This window comes from Corapipo altera, unplaced genomic scaffold (assembly GCF_003945725.1).
Source record: "Corapipo altera isolate COAL_440 unplaced genomic scaffold, ASM394572v1 24b, whole genome shotgun sequence".
Taxonomy (NCBI): Eukaryota; Metazoa; Chordata; class Aves; order Passeriformes; family Pipridae; genus Corapipo; species Corapipo altera.
Window position 1 is genome coordinate 14283347 of NW_020884888.1, and position 25665 is coordinate 14309011.

The following is a 25665-nucleotide window of genomic DNA, read 5'->3' on the forward strand; positions in this document are numbered from 1 at the left end:
CCATATGTGGATACCAGGAACACACACCACTTCTTGTGCAGTCTATCTACATGTTTAGAGATCCGAAGTCTTCTCCAGTATTTGATTCACAGAGTTCTCCAGTTCCCTATTTATACACCTCTGAACTACTTGCCCCTTCCAGAGTTGTGAAGATACATGTCATCCTAGGCATTGCATACAGATGGTGAGTCAGTATTATAAATCATTAGCTTTACACTTGTCCAGAATAGTCTAAAAGAAGAGACATATCTAGTCCCTTCCTCTTCTCCTGCTTGCATTGGAGAAGTTATTCTGTTGAACTATTTTCTCTTTTGATCTTCCTTGCTTTATAAGAGAGACCGATTTCTCAACCTATACATAGACTGTCAGTGCAGCATATCCAAGAACAGACTCCATAATTTGAAATTTTGCTTAAATTTCTGAATTAATTAGGGTACTAGATCTGAATATTGCCATGAGTAGCTATTAAAAACTTAGTCATTAGCAAGTTAGTAAGGGATCCAGAAGTTATCTAACAAAGTAAGATGGGCTTTTTTTTTTTAAGGACAACCTAGCACATGCAAATCAATACCTATAGGGTTTTGCTTTTTTTTTTCTTACAACTAACAAACATAGAAGGGTGATTTTCTGCACACTTGAGAGACACAGTTTGCTACACTAAATGAATGTGGATGGACTTTCAAATAAATTGAGGATTACAACAAAACTGTAAGGAAATTTAACTTGAATATAGGGATATTCCTAAACAAAAATTCTAGTATTCTAGCAGACAGTACATTGATTAGTCAAATAATCCACTTATTTCCACTACTGTTAAATACTAAAGAAGAAAATCCAGACTTACAAACAGCATAGGCTAAAAAAATTTGAACTCAAGTACTGCAGACCATTGAGATTTGCACATTTTCTCACAGATGATTCTGTGGCAGTAGCAGTTAACTTTAATAGCTTCTGAATATTTCCTCTTTTATTACATCTTTTATTACAAAGAAGAGAACTAGTAAAATAATTAGGCAATTCATTCCTTTTCTGGCTACCCTACAAAAATATTTCAGGAAATTCTCAGCAGATTCATATTGTTCCTTTTGAAAGAGAAAAGCAATTAGTAATGAAAATGTTAGTTTTAAGAAGTATCATTATGATCTTATTCTCCTAATTTCTGGTATGAATAGCTCATCTTTTGAACACAGTAAAAAGCTTTTCATAATGAAATTACAGTCTAAAAATTACCTATTTGAAAACAAATAGGTAAGGAACATGTAGTTCAGGATAACATTTGCAGTATGGGCAAAGACAGTTGGGAAAGAGCTTAGAACCAAGTTAAATAAACAATCATAAAAATTAATAAAAATGCCTTTTATGGGTTGACATATGGATGATGCAGTATGGGGTTACCAGAGATATACTTTGAAAGATGGGTACAAAATGTGATAGTTCTGGGAATCTTCAATCACCCTAATAGCCCATACACTCAAAAAAAAAAAAGTGACAGAAAGACATAGTATGTAAGCTGAAGTTTGGATACTAGATACACAGCTGCTTAGGATGCTCATGAGAAAAGATGAAGTTCTTGACTTGGTCAAGACAGTTTAACATCTTACAGCTGAGAAGCCACTCAGAGAGATCATTCTGTCCTTAAATCCAACATCCCCACAGAAGGCAGAACATCTACCAGTTATGAGACACTTAGAAAGACAAAATATATAGGAGAAAAAAATCAAAAAGTTTCTTTAAAGCTAAGAGTAGATCCTCATAGACAGTAGGGAAACTAATTGTTGGAAGCAGATGATGAAAGCACAGTTAGTCAAGACAGTGTGCTAAGAAAAGGTTAAGACTTAACAAAGAAAACAGTAATAAAAAATACTTTTTCTGAAAGTTGGAATTTTCTTCAAATGAAGAAAATAAAGGAACATAAATTCTGACAGGTTAAACATAATAAGACAAGACAGTATAATATGATTCTAAGGGACAAATAGCCAAAAGTATCAAAGCAAACAAGAAATATTTCTCCAAATGCATCAGGAGCAAGAATCTGTTTGAAGAGTTTGTAAAGCCACTGAGTGATCAAGATAGAAAGGGATTCGTTGAAAAGAAACCAGATTAATCCTTCATGAAAATTTTTACTATTTCATGGGAAATTCCCATGCCAAGAACTCACTGAGGGAGTCTTAGCAGAGGATCTGCCTGAAATTGGAGTGAATAGGTCATGAAACAAACTGACAAAACAAACAGTAGCAAATTGAAGATCAGATGGTATTTGTTCAATAGTTCTAATGAACTAAGAAATGCACAGCTTAAAACTGATGTAGTACCTGAAAACTGTAAGACATTGAATAAAATGCCAGTTCCAGGGAGATCTAGAAGACTACAAAGCAGCAAGCCAGTCTTATCAGGCAAATTACTGGAGCCTAAAAGACGGAACAGAATTAGTGGACTCTGACATAATATGAACTAGTTATCCAGAAGGTTTCTGTATAGATAAGTACTTTCCTAAATAGGAGGTCAAATTTAGAAATAAATGGTAAATTCTCCCACTTCAAGGTGTCCACCAGTGAAGTTCTAATTCTGTGTTCCACTCGGTTTAATATGTACAAAAATTACTTGAAACAAGGACCGAACAGGGTAATCAATTTTGGTAACAATAAAACATTATACAATTTTGCAGTGCAAATTTGACAATATGACAATAAGACCGAAGTGCAATAAGAGAGAACTTTAGAAGGATGCCTGAAAAAGCAGGACACAAAGTGGGAGATTAAATTCCCTGTACATAAGCAGGTGACCCTCACAGAGCAAAACCAATACCAATTTCATATACCCTTAAACAGCCTGGAAACTCTTTCATGAGTTATATATTTTCTCCCAGAAACTTAAGGCTGACAGGTCTGTAGCTTCCTTGTTCTGCCTTTCTGCCCTTCTGTAGATGGCTGAAATATTTGGCGTTTTGCAGATATATGGGATTTCCCCTTACTTCCTTCAAAGATGTGAAGGAGGAGTTTTGTGATGATGTCAGACAACTCAGCATCCTCAGTTGCATCCTAGTAGGTCACATTGGAGCTGTACCTGTCCAGTTGGTACAGATGGTCCCTCACTTGACCCTTCTGTACCATCAGTGGTTTGCCATTTGCTTTGCTGTTGCTTCTTGACACAGAGTTTTGAGGCCTGACATTACTTGTGAACATGGGTTGAGCATCTCAGCCTTTCCTGTGCCATTCTTGATGAACTTGCTGGCATCAGGATCTACATCTTTCTTGTACTTCCACTTACTGTTAACACGCTTGCAGAAACTTTTATGTTTTTCTTGTTATCTCTTGCTGCTTTAAGTTCCAGCTGAGCTTTTGCCTTTCTAATTGCATCCCTGCACACTGAAGCAGTACTTCTATATTCCTCTTTGTGACTTTGTCCCCTTTTGCACTGCTCTACTGCTCCTTTTCTCATTTGAGCTCTCTTAGTAGCTTGGTGCTTTTCCAACTGATTTCTTTTTATGTCTGCTCCTTTTCCTGCTTAAGGGGATAGACTGCCCTTGTGCTTCAAGAAGCAGCTGTACTGGGAAATCCACCAAAATTCCTCAGTTTCTTTGCCCTGTAAGACAGGTTCCCACTGGATCCTTCGTAGCAATTCCCTGAATGAGTTGAAATCTACTGTTCTGAAGTCCAGGTCTTTATATGATCACTTGTCCCCCTCAAACCCTTGGCCTCAATGCTCCTACAGTCTCTGCAGGTGCTGTTGATATTCACGTCTTCAAACACTGTTTATTAATAAGCACTCAGTCCAGAAGAACACTGTTGCTAGTTGGCCCATCCAAGACCACATGAGGAAGCTTTCCCCAGCGCACCCTGGAAATGTCCCAAATTGCTTATTCACCACTGTGTTGCCTTCCTAGTAAGTATCAGTAAGTATCTCTCCATTTGAGAATCAGAGCCTGAGGTCTCTTGGAGGTGTAGGCTTCATCCACCTCTTCCTCCTGATCCTGGTCTGATAGCAGTCACCATGAGATCTCTCTCAGTGGCTCTGATTTTGACTCAGAAGCACTCTACAGACTTGAAAACAGGTGAAAGAAGATGGTTCTTTATGTGATAGGCATAAAGATGGTTACTAAATTCCTCGTAACTTCGCTGGGTCATGGAAATCTGGAAACAGGTGGCTTTTGAGTATTAGAAGACTACCATATATTCTGGCTGTGTTCTTACTCTTTAGTCATTATATACTTATGGTCACCAGTGCAGACAATTTGTCTGACGAATAATGGTCATTTTTACTAGCTAAACATACATTTATTACCACAAAAAAGATACTAGAAAACATAGTGCATCAGGTTTTCCTATGTAAAACCAGATTTTCATCCATAAAATATCCAGATTGGGAAACCAGGTAATTCTTTCAATAAAACACAAAATAGTTTTGCTATTGAGTTCTCAAACAAGCAAAAAGACTCTAGATTTGTACTACTCATTGTAAGAAAAACAATTAATGGAACAGAAGAATTATATATACTGGACTGGATTTGTGGTTATGGCTCTGTGAGATCAAACATACAAGCAATGTTTACTGCACTCCAGAATCACCATGCCTCACTGAGACAATTGTGCTGCTTCCACTATTAGAGAATAGATTTCAGTTCCAAGACTAGTCAGGTGCCACCAAAATGCTGCTCAGGAAACTGTCAATAGACTAAAATGGACTGACATATCTCTACAGGGATGTTCCTTACAGGAGCAATATCAAAATTATTTCTATGATCTAATTACAAAATAAGAGAGCTATAGGAATCGTTACTTCAATTCAATCAGGGGAAAGAAAAAAGAGAGAAGAGAGAGTAAAAATAATGAATGAGTCAATTTGTTGCATTACTTCAATCAGGATATTTTATTGACAGTACTAAGAAAGTCATCTGAAATTCAAGTTTTTACTACAGCAAAACACAGCAATCAAAATTGTACCTATCCCTGTGGGATGAACACAGGCACCTTCTAGCAGTGTTGATAACCCAGATGGTTTTGTCCAAGACCTGTCTCATACAATCCGCATCACTAAAGCCCACTAATCCCAAATGCAGAACAAGCAGGTAGGAGTTGCAGCTCCCTTTTCAGAAAAAAAGATGGTTCATGATGTCACAGTATAGAAAAGAAAAGGCAAAGTAAATAAAAACAAGCCACGCATGCTGAATTTTAAACCTAGTGTTTTAAGTGAATTTAATGGCAGAGAGAGGATTAAAATTCATTTTCAGCCATGGTTTCTGAGCTGTGGTTTAGAGCCATAGCTATACGTCCCCCCGCCCCCCATCTTAAATCTGACATCTCTTCCCGCAGTGGGAACTTGGACTGGGTAAAATGAGGGCTCTCTCCTCCCCACACCTGGCAGCAGCTGAATGCTACACACATTTGCTCTTCTGTGACTCCAGGCACCGTTTCCATGGCAGCACCAGGAAAACCATTCCAAACTGGTCAGGGAAGGATGCAATGAGAATCAGCCCTCCAGCAAAGCTCCCTCTCACCTCCCTGGACAAGACACTGACCATAAAGCCTGGGAGCACCTGAGGGTACAGGCAGCACCCTGCAGTGTAGAAACCTCCCTTTGTGTCTGACAGAAGCTGTGGTTCAAGCCCATGTGATACAGTGGATAAAGTGCCCAGCTGTGCTGGTAAGTGCAAGAAGATCTGTGATGGCCGGCAAATGCTTGGCTCTCCTCCCCTCCAAGAGCACATTGCCTGTGACTGTATAGCAGATTCTGGCTCTTCTCCAGTAAGAGGAAGTAGAGGTGTGTACTTGTCATGAACTGAAGTAGCACAAGGGAACCTCGTTACTACTTCACAAATCAGAAAGACCAAACCCGTGGTACCAAAGTTTTAACTGTATTTTTCAGCATATCAGAACTCTGTATGTGTTGGGATTATTTTGTCAAAGTCATATGATTTGCATAGCCAAATATCTCAAAGACAGAAATGACACACGATCTGACACTTCTGAAGGATCTTCACTAGCCTGACATAATCTGGAATTGCAATCTATGACTGTACAATGTAACCAAGATGCAAAATTACTCTGTCTGCTTCCAATCCCCAACCTGCTCACAAACCAGGATGCAATGCATCAGCACTAGATATAGGCCCTAACCATGCATGGCAGGCATCTTTACAGGATCACAGAAGGGTGGAGGTTGGCAGGGGCCTCTGGAGGTCACCTTGTCCAACTTATGCAGGGACACCCTGAGCCAGTTGTCCAGGGCCATAATATCCAGGCAGCTTTTGAAAATCTCTAAGGAAGAAGACTCTACAACCTCTCTGGGTAACCTGTGCCACTGTTCGGTCACTCTCACATTAACAGTGCATTTCCTGATGTTCATATAGCACTTCCTGTGTTTCAGTTTGTGTCCATTGCCTCTGGTCCTGACCCCAGGCACCTCTGAAAAGAATCTGACTCCCTCTTTACACCCTCCATTCAGGTGTTTGCACATATTGATGAGTTCCACCCAGAGCCCTCTTTTCTCCAAGCTGAACAGTCTCAGCCTTTCCTCATAGGACAGATGCTCTGGTCCCTTCATCATCTTAGCGGCCCTTTGCTGCATACCCTCCAATAAGTCCATATCTGTCTTGATCTAAGAAGCCCAGAACTGGACCCAGTGCTCTAGATGTGAGTACAGGTGCTGAGTAGAGTTGAATGATCACCTACTTTGACCTGCTGGCAACACTCCTCCTAAGGCAGCCAATGACACTGCTTTCCTTCTTTGCCATGAGGGCACATTTCTGGCTCATGTTCAACCTGGTGTCCACTAGGCCTTCATAGGGCCTTTTTGGCAAAGCTGCTTGCCAGCTGGGTGGCTCCCAGCATGTACTGGTGCATGGAGTTAAGGGGCATACTCCTGTCTGAAACTATCATTATCAAGGTTACTGAGGCAAACGCATCACCCAGAAGCAGAATAATTTGACCAGACAGTTCTCATGCACACAGTACTAGGTAACTTTCTGTGCCATTAAAATTACTCTCCCCCCAGAATGCCTCTGCAGTAAAAGAGAGATTTTCTAGTTTCGTCATTCTGTCTATTGTGAGAGGTGTACCTTCTTCCTTGTGAGCCTGAGGGCTAGGAATGGATAGGATGTTCAATTATTTCAAAAGTTATATGGGAGAATATTATTTTATTTTTTTAATTGATCATAGATGGTCCATCTTGTCTTATCTTGCAAAGTTCATCCCTTTCTGTTTGCAGATTTTCGATAATAGCCTATCCCATGCAAAACACTAATGTTCTCTACTCTACCTGAGAAGTTACACTGGATATAGTCCTGCAAAGTTTCTTTGCTGAATAAGCCTGGCTCCTTTGATTCAGATCCTTTCAAGGAGAGTCTAAGCAGACTGGAATACACAAGTACCAGAAACATTTGTAATGCTAAACTGTAAGAATAGAAGAAAAGCTACTTAATTTTCTGGGCCTGTTCTGTTGTCTATTCCTTGTGTATTTTACATTATCCAATCATGTGATAGTCAAAATATGACATCAAACTGATTATTTAGTAAGTGCCGGAAATTTATAGAGCAATTTCCTCTTTGACTTAAAAAGAAAGAGTACATATTTAGTGTACAAAAGTCAGAATTTTAAGCCAGATTTCACCTCCACTGAAGCTTTCTTATTATTGTGTTACTTTCCCATTCCTAAAGCTTGATTTTGATTTGGTAAAGACTGATTTTTCTTATTACAGGCTGGCAAAGTGTACATCCTTTCCAAAGGCAAAGTCAGTGGAATTAGAATGAAAGAAATAATTTAATGGCATGTACTCACTGTAGTCACTCTATTTCATTTCCTCAAACAAGAGACTTCATTGACCAAGACAGACATTTCTCTGGCTCATGTCCATTGCAGAGCAAAGTCAGAAAGAGAGAGACAGAGGGAAAGAAATACAGCATTGCTTCCCTTGAATAAATTCATGAAAAGTGGGCAGAGACCTTGCAACAATGTTTGGGATGTCTCTGACAGCATCATCAGAATATAAAGTGTCTCCAACCACTTTTCACATCTTTTTTTTGGAAGAGCAAACCCCTCCAACAGCGTAATACCACTTAGAGAGAAGGATTTTGAAAATTTAACCCTTATAAATCAGTTCCTTTCCCTTTAAGCAGCTTCGTGAACACACTGCAAACAGTTCCTACCTTTCGTTCTTCCACCTTGTGTTTGACACAAGAGAGGCTCAGGAAGCCCTTTTAGTTTCAGTACTTGCATAAGGTACAGTCTCTACAGCCAACCCTAATTGTTTTATGAAGTTTGACAACTTGATTATTGTCAAGACTGGGTAGAGGGGACCATAACCTCCTGCAGATATGTTAAAGTTGATTTTTTTTTTTTGGTAGAATTTTACTTTCCTAAATTTACAGAGCATATCTCTCAATCCAGTGACAGAGGTTTTGTACCTGTTAGCAAATTTTATGAACACCACTGCTATGGGTATGTTTGGTACCATGCTTACCTATCACTTTTTCAGGAAGACAGGATGACAGGTATCCCCATAGACACTGAGTACACGTGGATCTGGGTACAGGACTTCACGTAAATAACTTGTAACCATGTTTTCCCTACAAAAATATTCTATACTTAGAACCTCACTAAAATGGAGACTACAAAATTACTTACAGTGAAACAAGCTTAAGCTTGAGAAGTAGTCATGTGAAAAATAACTCTAAAATTAATGGTTAGCTCAAGAACTATGTGACCTAAATTATAATTTCAAATATTTCTAAATGAGAAAGCTTTGGATAATTCAGACACCATGGCATTGTAACAACTGAAAATGGAAACTTTCTAATGATGACTGTATGCAAATGATCTAATTACAAACATCAACACAAAATGCCTTGTTGAAAAACAGGGGGAAACATTTTGAGCAGCTTAGGAAGAAGACAAAATTATGCTTTGAAAATATTACTATGTATATGGAATAACGAGGCCTCATAATAAATGCTGGATCGTATTTACTAAATTTTTATTGTTTGATTCAGATTTTAATTTCATGCTGCATTAAATGAACAGCAGATAAACCCCCTTTTCTTTAAATGCTCACATCAGCTTCAAAATTATAGTTTGATACATTTTTGAATTAATCTTACAAAGCACTGAATTTAAATTTGCAAGCTGTGATGATCTAGAATTTTAAGGAGTTCTAGCAGTGGGAATGCAAAGAGACTGGAGCAGATAATAGACATAGAATGCTCTGCTCATGACAACAGGCTGTCCTGATTACAGGACAGCTGGATACACCACCATTTTCACTTATACATAAATGGATTCAAAGAACAATGACTCATAATTTAACAATCTGACTAAATATTTTTAATACTTATTGATATATTTTAATATTCCATATATCAAGTGTAGTCGATGTTCTATTTCAGCAATTTCAGGATTAAATAAACTTCTGGCACAATAGAAAACAAAAACCAAAAAGTAAGAATTATTCAATTAGATAAACCTAGAGGGTCTTTTTTTTCTAGGGGTGAAATTTGAGAAGTGTGTAATTTATCTTCTTTCTGTCTGTGAAGGTCTGAAGTATCCAGACTCACCGCAAAAATACCTTGCTGTATGTCAAAGCCATAAAGCCATACATCCCACTGCAGCCAAACCTAACACTTCAATACTTTTGGAAAGAAAGATTAAAAAAAGAAAAGAAAAAAGAAAAGAAAAAAACCCTGCAGCTAAGACTGCAAAAAGACTGCAACAGGTGAACTGTTTTGCAAGATTAGCAGCTGCCATAAAATCCTTCTCTGTAAGAGAGAAACCCACAACATGACAGTAGATAAACTCCATTACAGTGAATTTAAGTACCTGTAACCACGTAGACAGAATAAGCCAACCATCTGCCCATGTGTTTTTCTATACTTTGTTGATGTTACTATCATCTGGACACATTATCCACATTTCCCCTGAAACCATGTATTGCAATTGCCATCAACTGGTGTTACACCTGCTGAAGAGGGTAGAACTGATCGACTACAGTTTCTACTGCTGTTGAGCTCAGCCAACAAGCTGTTCATGAATCCTGATCATGTTTTGGCAAATTGAGCCACACTGATTTTTTTTTTAAACTGATTTTCTTTAAAAATCACTTTTCAAACTAATTAAAGAAAATTTAATTTTTTTCACAGTTATATTGTGCTTTATTGCTGTGTGTTTCAAGAACTCAAGTAAGATCAGCATGAGGTCAATGAACATTATTTCCATTATATATATATAAAAAAATATTACGTCATGACAAAAAGGTGTCCTGAAGCAATAAGTACTGCCAAACAGTAATGACTGGGCTCCCATCCCAAGAAACACTGGAGATCAATCCCTTTACAATGTTTGTATTTAATTTTCTCCAAATTCCCTTCCAAGATATATTGATTTTTAGATGGAAGAATGTATTTTTTTTTTTTAATAAACCTACTCTGTCATTCAGAAAAGTCAATCAGAAAATGCAAAGTCCCAATACTGGCTGTCTCAAATCTAAGTCTGATTTCTCCCCACAGATAATCAAATGGCTAATTTTTCTTTTAAAGCATTCCACGAACATTAAAAATAAAAGTTTAAAGGAAGGAAAATCTACTGTATAAGTAGATTGTGTAAGAGCTTGGAGAACGTACTGAATAGGAATTCCACTGTTTTTATGGATAGCTGTTTTTCAAGAGCCAGTATTAACTAAAGTTTAGGTTCTGTCTCTTTCCTGTCTTAAAAATGTAAAGATAGGGCCAGGAGGCCCTGGTACGATAACAGCTTTAACCATAAAGCCTTTTAGAGTTTGTCCAAATAGATATTCAGAGTCTATCTGAAGGTCACAGCTAACCAAGCAGTTTCTTTGTCTGCTCTATCCTGCAGCCATGCCACAGCCATCCCTATTGCATGACTTACTAACAGAAGGAATTTAATTCCAGAGAATAGTGTCTGAACACCTTGCCTTTACATTTATCCAAGATCATTTCCATTTTAAGGCATTATAATATAGACACTAAAGCACTATAAATAAGAATAGGAAACAGTTAAGATTATTGCTGTCGGACTTTCTGAGTTGAAGCCATGCAGTAGCCCTGTGACTTCTGAACACACAGAAGGAAACAGGGCACAGACATACTGACAGTGAAATAATGTCATAGATTTTCAGTATGCAAAACAATGATTGACAGTAGGCCACTAGCTAATAGTAGGATTCAATAATATCTGAAATTTTAAAATAATCAACTAAATCACATTTTGTTTGGAAAAAACTTGTAAACCCCACTTTAATCTTCATGCTTATACAGACAAAATAAAGCCTTACTCAGGTGGATGCAGGTGCTATTTGTGAATGCATTCCCGTTTAGGAGCTAACGAGTCCTCTTACATCTAACAGTGCATATACCCAAACTGTTTGAGAACAAATACAAAAATTCATACAGCATGCTCTTCAGGATGCCCTCTGGTACCCTTAATACACTTTTACTGACTTATACATGGTATGCTGGAGGGAGCCAGTCAGGACTCCAAGTATCTAGCCTGTGAGGGAATCTCACCTGGCTCCCAGAAACACCAGCAGCATCACAGACTAACCAAATTTGCCAAGTTGCTTCTGGATTTTGTTTTCTAGAAAACCACAGAAGTGCAAACTCAAGTCAGGGATGTCAAGATCTTTTAGGTCTCATGCTGCAAACTTACTAACCTGGTACCTGAACATTTGGGTAGTAAGAGAAATGGCCTCAAGTTGCACTGTAAACTAACTGCTGTCCTCCTCCACTTGTGAGCACTTGCAAGTGATGGGTGGTGGCTTTGTAACTTACTTGGTTGCATATGGGAGCAACGGCTTAAAGTCCAAAGTGTGTAGAAATTTGCTACTACTTAAAACAGTAAGCATCTTATCCTACAAAACGCTACCACTTTGTCTTCATGAGTGCACAGCTAGGAACATGAATGACGAAGGAGCCACAGTCAAAGTTATTCCCCCTATTTTTCCTCAAACATCACCAAGTATGTTCGCAAGGCTGAGATGCCCTGTGTCTGTCTGGATGGAAAGGATATAAATATAAATTCATATACTTAGTAGACTATTGGTGTTTTCATATCAGTTCAGGTAACATTTTCTGCAAACAAACACAATTTTCAAAAGCACAATTCACATGTGCTCTGAAGCAATGCTATTGTGTCTGTGGGCAAGTTATCACTGACACGTGAATAAACTGACAAAATTTTAGAAAAAAATCCTGTTATGATAAACTAAAGAGTCTAAAGATACATGTTTCAGGAAGGTGTTATCACAAGAGCTTATCCATGAAAGGAAATCCTGTAACTTTTAAGGAACGTTTTCAGGTAATCCTGCAAAGAGTGTACTGCCACAGTCCACAGGAAAAAGATGAACTTTCCCCACTCCATTCCAGTGGAACCCATGACTGAGATGCATACAGACATATTGCAGAGGTATTTTGGGTCTCATTCAACATGTGATGGATCTACAGCTGCCAAGTTCTGGACGACTACCTCAATTGAATCAATGAAAATGTGTCTGATTTAGAGCAAGTTCTCAGTGTACCAAAATTTAAAATATAAGCCAGACATCTCCTATGATATAAGAAACAACTTATTTCTGATGTGCAGCACAAGTTCATTATGATAATACTAATTAAAAAACATACTTTAAACTACTACTAAACACAGTGAAAATAACACAGATTGTCAAAGGTACTGTTATTTTCACAGTTTGTTAGGCATTATGTTGTGTGAAATGTCACTTTCCAAAGAGAATCAACCTGTGTAAGGAGCCCTGGAAGAGTATAGAGATGCATAATCTAGATAAAGTTCCTATTTAAATACAGAGCTAATTTTGACATGGCTAATTTTAATATTATTGTTTATGTAATTCTGCACTCGATGTATATATACATGGCCTTTTAAACAAGGCTTATTTAAGCAGAAGCTTATTTAAGAGGGGCAATGGCACTTGAAAATCCACTTACAGGTACTGTTAAAAAATAGTTAATTTTTTTTGTGGTAAAGATTTATTAGAAACAAAGTACCTAGGGTACCTAGAGTAATTGCAAAATTAGAGTTCAAAAGCTAACAAAATAGTAGTTATTTCGTCTATGAAACAAAATTCAAGAAAGTTGTAAAAAAACCCAAGAAAACAAAACAAAAAACTCCCCACAAAACCAAACCAAACCAAACCAAACCATGCATTGCCAGCACATCAGGATAGCAGTAATGGGAGACCAGAGATACATCCTGACCTCCTCTAAAAATGGATGCAAGACATATATAAAGCCTAACTCCTATGGCAAAAATTAATAGGAAATCTATACACTCCTTTATGTTATTGCTGAAGGAAAATTTCCCACCTCTGTAACTACAGTTTCAATACAGTTAATATTTTGGTAGTGAATACACAGTTTCTATTACAGAAGCTCTATTATTTCTGATGAAAATTACAAATCACTGCTGGATCAGAGCATGTAGGCTTAAAGGGAAGTGAAGCATAAAAAAATTATAAGGAAAGAAACATGATTAATACAGGGGTTACTCAATACTCTTATGTAGTATTAATCTTGTATGAGAACAATTATATTAAAATAAAACTGCTATAAATTCTTTTCTATATGTTTGTTTAATTAACAGATTAGGGAATGTAAGTTATTAATCAGATCCTAGTACAAGAATATCACTCACTGGGAATGACTTTTTAGGCATTTGTGCTTGGTAAAAATTAAAACAAAAATATTTCAGTGTATGAAGCTTTATGAATGTCAAGCACATGTCTTTCCATGTTTTCCTTATGACTGTTTAGAAGGGAATACATATGATGAGGATGCTGTAAAATTATTTAGCAAAGTTCAAAGGCTTTTGCAGTTTATATATGATTCCCCCCCCCTTTTAATCGCATCCTTCTGAGTGAATGATTTCAAATACAATTTATGTAGATAGATCTAGTGATGTTTCACCTCCTTCACAGGATATGCCACTATGTGGTGTAGTTTACTATATCTGAAGTTACTTAAAGCAGTAATGTAACAGTTTCAGCAAAAGCACACCAAAACCTATGAATTCTACCAGCTCAGGCAAGTCTCTTCCACAGCTTCAAGGATACCATAAAGCAACCCACCACAGACTTACTGCCTGCTAAATCAGCCAAGGTCCACAAATTTCAGCAGATCCTGATACCTCATTTTAAACCATCTGAGAGCTTCTTCCGGCTTTTACTGAATACCATCGATTTCATTAGAAAAAAAAAAAGAAGAAAATATTAGAGACAAATCACTAAAAATACTTCCTCTGACTCAGCAGCCACAAACTTCCCTCCCTAATGGTACTGAATTTCACATGAGAACTGAGGACCATTCCTTGTCTAATAGCAGGGACTGGGCTGACAGTAGCTTTTTTGAAGGACTATACCCGTGTGAGTATCAGTTAGGTGGGAAAAGAGTCATAGCCCAGCAGTTTAGGGCTGTGCACAGGTAATGGCTTTGAATGATGAAGAAAGACAGACAATGAAAAACAACTGGGCCACTGCACAGAATGAGGGAGAAAAGGAGCACAGACGAAGCACAAAGATGAAAAACCACTCCTCATCAAAAGCTGACATGGGGCCATTTCTATGTTTGACTCTCAATTTGAAATCTGGCTATTCAATGTTTATCACATAAAAAGACAATTGAGAGAGCTGTAGAGCCAAAAGAAATCTAACCTGAAATCAGGGTAAGACAGACATGTAGCCTTGGGGAAAAAAAATTTTAAAAAATTGCAAAACTGTTTCTTGTGGTATGGAGGTGTTTGTTTGTTTAAAATCTCTGTTATCAGATCTTTCTATTTTAATTATTTGTATTTATTTATTGACAATTAACCATGTCTTGAAGGAGAAGAATTTTTTAGGTTTTCTAAGTTAGTGTCTAGCAACAGGTGACTTTTCTACAGCTTAAAGGCCAGCTTGTGAGAACTAACAGTTTCAACAGTCTAAAAGATAAAAGCATGATTAGAAGCTTCATGCTAGACCAGGCCCAGTGATAAAATACTGGCCCTTCTAAAGATAAGCCATTAAATTAACAGGAAAAAAACTACAAGTGTGTAATATCACAACTTTTATGTTGTTGTCTACATTTTAGTCAACAGCACCCCTCTGAGAGTATCGATGTTGGAGTAATCTTAATCCTCTATGCAAGAGAACTTGTATCAGGTTTTGACATGTCCCTTTTGCACATTCATAAGCTCTGTCACTTAAAAAAGCTGAAAGAGTTGGAAACACAGAAAAGCAAACTCAGTACTGGATTGAGTCAGCTCAAGCAAGGAATCAAAATACAACTGCCTGTTACTTTTGAAATAAAGTTACCAATAAGTTCACAGACAAAAAAAAGAACCAAAGGAGTGAAAAGTCAAGCAGCAGAGTCTAACTCAACCATATTAGACTTTGGATTTACTACCCATTCCAACTGTGCAGTGGCTTCACAAAATAGAAATAAGGAACTGCACAACTAAGGTTGTAACAGAGATGCTGTTACTTATTATACAGTCTGCTGGGCCATCCAGTAGGCTAGACAAGCAACCTGCCCTTTTCCTACCATGGCAGCCAACATCATCTTTGAGTCACTGTTCATGCAAATCCAACAAGGAATGTGTATATGTTCCAGTTAAAATAGTTCTGGGCATATACCAGAACAAGAGGCTGTACTAGAAAGTAAAGGCATCTTCTGCCCTCAGTTTCCAAACTGACTGTTTGGTACCATTCCAGATGTAGATATCCTTATACAACACTTGTACAATGTTAAGAGGATGGCAATAATCACTATTATTTCTGTATTATACAATCAAAATATCTTAACATATGGTACACACACCTGCTCAGCGGTAATATTATTTAGACAACTCAAGGTTTCCTAAAAAACAAAAAATTACCAGTGTTCATCACTACCAGGAAATTTCAAGCCAGAACAAGAAAAAAAAAAACGTGATGACATCTGACCGCTTCCTGATCACCAAATGATTTAATGTAATTGCTCAACAGTTCAAAAGGATGGTATTTTTCTGCCTATAGTTTTAGAAGTAACTGTCAATAAACGTTTATTGCAGTCTCAATAGACTTTTCCAGCCTTTCCTAGCATAGAAGGGAGTTGTGTCCCAACTTTTTGCTTCCCTCACAACTTCTAAAGCTGTGAAAGTTATTTGGCTCCAACGCGTCTCATTCCACTGAGAATAAAACTTTTAGAACTAGTCTTAACAGGAATTACATGTAACTGTGATAATACCCTGGCATCTTAAATGTATAGGTGTTTTTCTTATTGACTCCCAGGTTCTATTTGCTCCACTGAACTGTGATAAAATCAAGGACTTTTGCTGAATAACTTGGCCATGAACACTGTCATTAGAAAATGTTAGACACAGAGCGTTTTAAGTAGAGCCTTACTTCGACTGACATGCAGTTGTGTTTCCAAATGCTTTTTCTTCCAGATCCTTGAAACTGCACATTTTTGTAACACTCAAGACTGACAGAGATGTGTTGCATGTGTTCACAGCTGGGAGGACAAAGTTCCTGCTTTAATTTTCATGTTAGCTTTTCAAAAGGAAATTACTGGAATGAGCATTCTGAGAATGCCATACAAAGGCCGTGATCTCTGGCAGAAACTATTCATAATAGGATGAATCCCGTGTTAAGGGTCTTCTGAAAGTATCTATCTGTATCTCAAAAATTAATTTTTAATTTGTCATTAAAATTTCTACAACATCATTATCTCCTAAAATAAATAAATAAATAAGCCTCCCCCTCAAGTAATAACCTCTTCCATATACAGATTTAAATGTAGCAATAGTAGCTTCTATCAAATGTATTACATACTCTGTCATCTGAATGACCTGTCCAGTGTAAGCATTTTAAATCTAGTGCATGCTGTTAGATCAAGGTTTTCCATTTTCTGTTACCCTTTCCTCTCACTGTACGTTAAAGCAAGTCCCTAACTATTCAAAAGAGAGATATATGTACAGCTTGTATGCATACGTATTTGCACACATGCACATACACAAATGCACCACCTTAGTATCATGGACTCATGTATGGAAGGCTACTTAAAATGTGAAGAGAGAGCATCTACTTGAAGTAAGTATCATTCTACAAAAAATGTGTCAGGAACTTCTACTTTAGTAGGTTATTAGGATGAATTTTTAGCAATGACAGAAAGCTGGTTTATCACATCTCACTGTCACTGACGTTAGGATTCAGCAACTAGAAGACTAAAAGTGGTGGGTTTTTTTCAGAAAAAGAAGAAAAAATTAATTATACCTTCTGCTTACAACTACTTTAACGAAGAAATGCCTAATCTACTGAACATTACTAGTTGCTATATAAACAACTCTTACCTGTATAATAAAATCACTGAAGTAATTCCAACTTTGCCTTGAACTTCAAAACGTAAGATGTACACATATGGTTGAATTAGCTCAGTTACTCAGAAATCAGTGGAGTAATACCAAAGATAGATTTGGCCCATTATCTATCTGCACAGCACAAATGAATAATGCAAATGTGTATGCAAAGGACCATGAAATATCTCAGCTTAGCAGTGCATTTAAAATGTATCACTAACTTTCAGCTTCTTGAAATATTTATCAACCGCAGGAGGTTCCACTGAGAGCACACTCTATTAGAGACTTCACTGAATTTTTATTTCTACACCTGGCTCGGAGGAGTTTAGAAAAGGAGACTGGAATTAACTGCTGAAACAACTTCAGCTACTGCTCTGACACCACAGGCTTCACAAGCACTTCATGAAGGTTTCTGAGTCACTTTAATGTTCTTCCCAAAGCCAAGACCAACTGGGGTCTGTATGGAGAACATCTCAGAGAGGAGAGGAGGAAGGTAACAAGTTTCTGGACACAACTTCAGAAGCCACTAAAATTAAACTGTCTGCAATTAAAAAGCTACTGAAAGAATTCACAGTAACAAGCATGCTTTAAGACACCACAGTCAACTCATTACCACATAACAAGTAAAACTGTCTTACTAAAATCAGTCTAGTGGCACAAACTAGTTAGTGGCAGCTAACTGAATCAAGTATGAACAAGCTTGGATCAATCGCACACAGCATTTAAACCACTGACCACTAGTCAAACAGTGAATTAGTTTTACTAAATTTTTCTGAAATAAAATTTGATCTTGAAGTAATTACAGTAGTTGTATTGGTCTATTAAAAGTTGGAACACATGAAGAAAGATTTTTTCAACAACCAATATTCTAGATTATAAAACAACCACGCAAAAACAAAACACAAAAAGCCCCAGCATCTAGCTTAGCATTAAGCAGTTAAAACAGTTTGATCTAGAAAATCTTTTATTTCCTACTTTAACTGATAAAAACTAACTACGTCAGAAAAAAATTCCATCAAAATCATTCATTATGGACTTTGGGAGGGTACATGCTTATTCCTTTACTCTTCCAAATGCAGTCACATAGTCAACAGCATTACTCCACAATAGCACATTCCTCCAGTGTCTTTCTTGAGTCAGGAATAATGCATAAAAACAACCTGTTCGAAAAACTTTTTGTGGGTAGGAAGTACTAGATACAGGGGGCATGGTTTGTTTTTACATTTTATATATTTTATTTAATTCAGCCAAAAGATCAAACTAGTAAATAAACTGTTACCTTAACAAGTATACACATGCATGTTAGAAAAGGCTTTTGGGACATTTTCCACACAACTGACTTCCACGTGAAATTTATTTATTTAATCCCTTGAACAGTCAGTCACATTTCCCTGGGTCTTGGGCAGCACCAGATGAAACAGGTCATAACCATGCATTATTTTTACTATCTGTAATGAATTTCAAATTAGCTGAGCCATCTAAAAATCTACCTGAAAAGCTGAGCAAAGTCTTTGAAGGTTAAATATTATTAGAAAGGATGCAAATCCCCTTCTCACCTATCTAAGACTATAATCTGAAAAAAGAGCTACCACTACAAGTTGAGTATGTAGTATTTACCGAGAACATTTTCTAGGATGAAAGTACAAAGCAACGGGTCTGTAAGCTCAGAAGCATGCACCTACAGAAATACATTTTTGCACAAGAAAGATTAGCCTGTTGAAATATTTTATCTCTGTGGAACTATGATTTCCTTAAATCTTTGCTGCAGACGGGTTGAAACAAGAAATAATCGCGGCCAAATCAAGTGTTGCTGAATAAGGACATGAGGCATTTTGAAGAAACAAGACACTAAAGAGGAACACCTACTTTCTGGCCTTTAACGAGAACTCTAAATGTAGCCAATTATGCTACCTATTGCTACTGGGTAATCAGATTTAAACCATTTTGAAGTCCAAAAACATCCCTAAGCCATTCGCAAGTGACTTTTTAAAACAAGTTACAAAACTTTCCGCGAAGCCTAGCATTTCACCTCAAACAAGCGATCCATCTTTAACGCTTTACCTTTTGTCGCCCACTTGTAAATTAATCTCTTGAATCACTTCAGCTGCGCCCTGGAAAGTCTCCTCACCGTCGGGCCGAGTTTCCGTCCTCTCCGGAGCGGCAGCTCAAGCAGCTCTTTTTTTTATTATTATTTTTCTTTTTTTTTTTTCTTTCTTTCCTCTCTCCTTTCACCACTTACAAAGAGGAACTTGAAAGAGAAATCAGTCGGCGGCCTGAACGAGCGGGTGGACCACAACAGGAGCAGCGGCGGCGGCGACAACAAAACCCAGCCGCGACTGCCGAGCGCTGTTCCGCGGGATGGAGATGGAGGGCGGCCCGGCCCGGGCAGCAGCAGCTGCCGCCGGCCCGGCGGGGCAGTGGGGCGGGCGGGCCGAGGGAGGTGGCTCCGCCGGGCACAAAGGGCTCCATGGCAACGCCGGCCGAGCCCCCCGCGCCCTCCTTCCTTCAGGCAGCGCCTCGTCACCGCCGGACCCGCCCACGTCGACCCCCCTCGCCAGCGATCGCGACAGGGTATCGTGGAAACAGCCCTCGGCGACTGGGGGCCGGGCAGAGGCTGCAGCTCCCGGCCCTGCTTCTGGGACAGCCACATGTTTTCAGCAATTTTTTTTTTTTCCGAGAGTGTAGATCAATCACCACGCATATGTATATCCATTTACGTTTTTTAATTGAGAGGAGAAGTCGATAAGCTACTAATTGAACAAATTAGAGGGCTGGGCAATCACCAATTGTATGAAGTTTAACAAGGGAAAGTGCCGGATTCTGCACCTGGGATGGGGCTGCCCCGGATGTTCATACACAGTGGTAAATGAGATGCTGGAAAGCAGTGCCATGGAAAGGGACCTGGGAGACCTGGTCGATGGCAAGTTCAACATGAGTCAGCACTGCCCTGGCAGCCAGGAGGGCCAACTGTGTCCGGGGGGGTCATCAGGTAAAGCATCGCCAGCCGGTCCAGGGAGGGGATTGTCCTGCTCTGCTTTGCACTGGTGTGGCTTCACCTTGAATAACTGTGTGCAATTTAGGGCACCACAATATAAGAAAGATATTAAGCTGTTAAAGAGTGTCCAAGGGAGGGCAATAAAGATGGTGAAGGGCTTTGAGGGGAAGCTATATGAGGAGTAGCTGAAGTCACTTGGTCTGTTCAGCCTGGAGAAGAGGAGACTAAGGGAAGACCTTGTCACAGTCTACAACTTCTTGTGAGAGGAAGTGTTGGGGCAGGCACTGATCTCTTCTCTCTGGTGACCAATGACAGGACCCAAGGTAATGGCATGAAGCTGTTTTATGGAAGGTTTAGGGTTTAGGTTTAGAGAAAGGTTCTTCAGCCAGAGGGTGGTTGGGCACTGAAACAGCTCCCCAGGGAAGTGGTCACAGCACCAAGCCTGACAGAGTTCAAGAAGTATTTGAACAACACTCTCAGGCACATGCTGTGATTCTTGGGGTGATCCTGTGCAGGGCCAAGAGTTGGACTTGACGTCCTTGTGGGCCCTTTCCAACCCAGGATATTCTATGATTTTATGAATCTCAGCATAGCATAACTTCACACTGAAATAATTAAACCCCACATTCTTTAGCTCATCAGTCTCTTAGAATACAATACATTGTATTTGGGGACGTAGGGGTTTTTTAATTTTTCTTTTAAGCTGCTTCTTTGCTGTATGACCTGAAGCTATCAAACTTTCAACTACACAGTCATCTAGAAAATAAAACTTACTTACACTTGAATTTTTAGAAGTGCATATAGCAGTAAGTGTCAAGGTTCCAAGCTAAGGGATAAGTGCTTGGCCCCGCCTCCAGCAGGGACAACTCCAAGGCTCCAAAGGACATTGCAAGAAAATAACTTTATGTACAGGATTCCTGCTGCTGAATGAAGCAAGACTTCATGTGCACCCTGAAGTCTAAGAGCTCTAAGGTCAAGGGTCAAGAGACCAAAGGTGGAAATGAAGCTCAACCAATGTTCATGACAAATTCCCACGACCCCATGCAAGACCTCCATAGTTGTAATTATGCCCATAAAAGATTACTATCATTCTTTAGCATGGTGCAAATTATTCAGTTATTCTGCAGAAGTCAAAAAGACTTAACTTGCTCCTGAGAATTTCTTGCTAAACGGCCTTATTCATTCCATGCATTTCTGTTAGTCAACACCTGTGTGATCTGAACAATGATGTAAAACAATTGTTCCGTTATTTTGTATACAAAGATCTTGTCAGGCAACATAGCCTTCCATTTCATGTAAATATTAATCTTCATATTCAAATACTTCATGTGAAAAAACTATCACTTTAGACCCTAAAATGAGCCCTTCCCAAGGTTTTTAATGAAACAAAATGCAATTATTATACCCATTTTAATTTGTAAAAATATCGTAGCATACAGCCTACGTTGTTTGCTGCCAGTGTTTAGGTAAAAGGCTGCAGGACTGGACGAGAGGTTTGCATTTTAGCCTTTTCTTTAAAACTCCATATTCAATCCAGATCTTAAAGAAACAGCCCCTTTCTATTTACAAAGAGCCATCCCCTTCTCTGAACTACAATGACACATACTTAACATACCCTATCATTAATATTTATCTCTACTGATTGGAGTCATGAAATTGCAGTGCACATTTCAGTAGTCTTCTCTCAAAATGTCACAATGAAGCTGAGGTCACTTTGCTTGATTTGATAGGACACAGTACATCCACTGAGGAAGGAAAAGTGGCATTTCAGGATCTCAAGGAATTTAAAAAATTGCTAACTTGGCTCCTACCAATCTTTCCCAGGTTTATACACACTCCTTGGGGCAGACATAGGTATAGGGGTTGCCCTCAGCTTCCTCCCAAAAGGGAAGAGAGGGAAGAAACAGATAGTACTGAAGCAGGTTCAGAGGTTTAGCATTAGAAACTTCTTTTAAACACCTGCTGTGGCCAATAAAATAAAAGTAGTAATAACAACAACAATAATAATAATAAAGGACACAGTTGGCTACTTCTGCCAGAAATTTTGAAAGGGGAAAAGCCCCTTGTATTTCTAAAATTTCAAGGAGGTAAAATGTTGTTGGGAGCAATGGACAAGTTCTTTATTTTAGCTCCTGAGTGGCAAACTTACCAGTTTCCTTGTAACTCTATCAGCGTTAGGTGTCATTTAAGGAGAGCAATACAACAGTTTATTATTGTTCTCCAGTGATGCTTAGGATGTAGAAAGATGACTGTTTGTGATACATTAAAGGTCACAAATAAATGGCAATTTAATAAAAAAAAAATTACATCACATGCAAGAATATCTCAAACAGGTAAATTACACAGCAGCCTGAGCATGTTCTTTTTCATTAAAATATTGTGGGCCATCCTGTTTCATTTCAATGTGCTAATATGCATCACCATCTCAGGAAAGCTCCATTGAAAAAATAAGAAAAAGTCATTGCATCTATTACAGCAGCGCACAACACCCAGGCCTATCAATACAATTCAAAGGGATTTCACTCTCATTGCCAAAATCAATGATTGGTATTAGAATGGATTGCCACGTACTCATGAAAGGGTTGTTTAACCATTTGACATTTGTACAGATTGCTATCTTTATATAAAGGGATCCTGCTTCATAAAACTGATTGATGAAAGAAAACTACTTCCTTTTCAAACCCATATACTGCTATTGTCAGTAGAATACATACTTTTTCTGAATCACAGAAATTCCTACACACTTGAAACTCATCAACTCCTGTTGAGGTTTGGCTCATTGTACGCTGAAGCCATGCAAACTTTGAGAGTTTGGACAGGGAGAAGAAGAAAGAAACCCTATAATATATTCCTGTAATACTGGAATAAAAGGAAAACTGCCTTTACGTTGGAATGCTGAGAAAGGAGATCAGGTGCATGATTTTTCTTTTGCTCATGCAGCACATGAATTGTTATCTTTGAACCATATTTCAGTGGTTTTATGCTAACGTAAACTTTAATCTACAAAAATGCACATTCCTATCCTTTTCATGTTGGTTCTTCAAGAATCATTTAAAACATCTTCAAATACCAAGAGTGTAGTGACCAGGTGGATTCTCTGTAATTTGAATGAAAAACATAAATACTTATATCTATGTTTTCAGAAGACATCAATCTGTAAACATTTCAAGGTAGTTGTAATAAGGGCAGAGTTAAGGGCTAGATTGTGTTATCCTTAATATGTCTAGTGAGCCAACAGGACTCATGCACAGGATAAACTGCCCTACAAAGTAGAAATAAAATTATTTCATTTAAAGTCATACAGATGTGTACTGGATTCATCTGGTAGTGGTTTCTATAGGGTTGCAGTAAGGTTTTTTTTCCTCCTAAACCCTTTCTAGGTGACATTTAGATGTTCTTCTGCCTGACAATCTATGCATATGCACACAAAGATTACTCCAGAGTCTTTCCTCTTTCCCTGTTAATGTTTTCTGGTCTGTGACACTGAAGTTACCATGAAATAGCCCTGCAAGTACTGCAAAACCTCAGATATTTTCCAGACACTCAGGCCTGTCATGATCTCTTACTGTTTCACTTATGTTTCTCTCTTGATTTGATAACCTTCTGTGGATGACCAATCTAAGAATAAGTAAGGATTTTGTGTGAATACTGAGCATAGTGGCTCTGCAGTTCCCTACAATTTCTCTTCCATGACATACTCAGCTCAGGCAAATTGTACAAATAGAGAATTTTATTCTTGCATAATAAATGCCTTTCTTGGGGTCTGAATAGAGAGTTGTACATAGTACTTATTTCCACCAAATTTTGCTCTTTATGTTGTGTGACACTAATGAATAGCAAAATTATTTTAAAGTAATATTACATGACACAGAGTCTTTAAGATGTTTCAGTGTTTGTAGGAATAACCATTTCAGTAACCATAAGAAAGAACATGTCTAAACACAAGAAGATTTGCTAACCAACTTTGTTAAAAGAGCCATCAAGACATTTCCTACTACTTTGTAGTAGCTTTGTAAGTATTCCAGAGAGTTTTCTTATGCTCAGCAAGAACTCTGCAGAGCATGAGCCACTTTTAAGTCAGACAGTAGAAAGCAAAACAATTTGAGAAGGGTTGGGCACTTCCATGATTTCTGGGAAACCAGAAGTAAAACTCACTTTAATTCCAGTAGGAACAGATTTATTTCAATTAGAACTTCAATGGGGAGCTAACACTTATGGAAAGACTGTACTTAAATCCCAACTAATTGGGTCAGTGTTGGTTTCTCCAATTCGCAAAAGCATTTTCTGGATACATTTTTCAGAAAAAAATTGAAAATTAAAATTTGAAATTTAAAAAGTTCATTTTAAGTTTCTCACCAGATTTCTAACAGCTATACAGTTTAATTAATTGTATGTCTTCTGTTTTAATGTTTTTAATGTTTAAATGTTTTCTGTTTTAAAAGTAAGGCTATCCTTCATGACAATCAAATCTGGAATTACGGTCTGCTGCTGCAGTACAATAAAGTCAAACACTGAAAACATAGGCGAATTCTGAAAAAAAGAAAAAGAATTTTTTTCTTTTTGCCAAAATTTACATTTATCCACATAACAGTTTTCTCCCTTCACCTGTTTTCCTACTGTGGGACTGGTGCTTGTGATGCCAGGAAATTCTTCTTTATTTCTTTTTTGTGCTGATTATTTTAAAAGCAGTATGAAACATTTTAGAATTTTGCTATGAGATGGGTATACTAATGTATTCATTTGTAATATGAAAACACCTCCCCTATTACCTTCAGCCAGCTTCATTTTCAGAATTCATGATCTGGAGGCAATGCTTTATCATTGATAGACTGACAAGCAGTCCCACTTACGGGGTTCATAAATACCTCTCATACTGATGGAAATGGCCAGCAAACCCTTAAGGGAGGGTCCATTTCTCAAGTTTGTCCAGGTCCCTCTGGACGGCATCCCTTCCTTCTATTGCGTCAACCGTATCCCTCACCTGCTAAGGGTGAACTCAGTCCCAACATCCGTGTTGCCAACAAAGATCTTGAATATCATCAGTCCTAATACCAATCACTGAGGAACACCACTTGTCACTAGTCTCCATCTGGACTCCCAATTCACCTTCCTCTCACATCAACAAGTTGCTAGTAAGGATTTCTTGATCAAAATTTGATCTTTCATGCCGATTCAGACTTTAAAGTCTCACTTCACATCCTTCTGACACATAATGCAAGCTTAAAGTATTAGAGGAATAGAAGAAGAAATATCATAGCATAGGCAGTGAAAGACTTTTCTCCCTAACTGGCAATATTACAGAAGAACTGATGAACAAGGGGCACATGGTTCCCACACGCATT

At 38.1% G+C, this 25665-nt stretch overlaps 1 protein-coding gene and 1 long non-coding RNA gene across 16 annotated transcripts in view; one reads left to right on the forward strand and one right to left on the reverse strand.

Annotated features, from left to right (window-relative positions):
* Positions 1 to 25665, reverse strand: part of CTNND2 (catenin delta 2) — a 631505-nt gene that overhangs the window by 395530 nt on the left and 210310 nt on the right. Inside the window, exon 1 of one of the 14 annotated variants that reach the window (XM_027643872.1) lies at positions 19568 to 19726. The exons of 12 other annotated variants lie outside the window; for them this stretch is intronic. The gene's annotated coding sequence lies outside the window, so the exon portion shown is untranslated. Of the gene's footprint in view, positions 1 to 19389; positions 19727 to 25665 lie in introns of those variants that run through there. One more of the 14 variants, XM_027643871.1, reaches the window with a different exon arrangement.
* Positions 5454 to 16622, forward strand: LOC113947375. Of its 2 annotated transcripts, XR_003527695.1 has the most exons (3): positions 5454 to 5640; positions 12301 to 12408; positions 16420 to 16622. It is a non-coding gene; the product is annotated as an uncharacterized LOC113947375 (long non-coding RNA). The 2 variants fall into 2 exon arrangements; XR_003527694.1 differs by lacking the exons at positions 12301 to 12408; positions 16420 to 16622 and adding an exon at positions 7204 to 7421.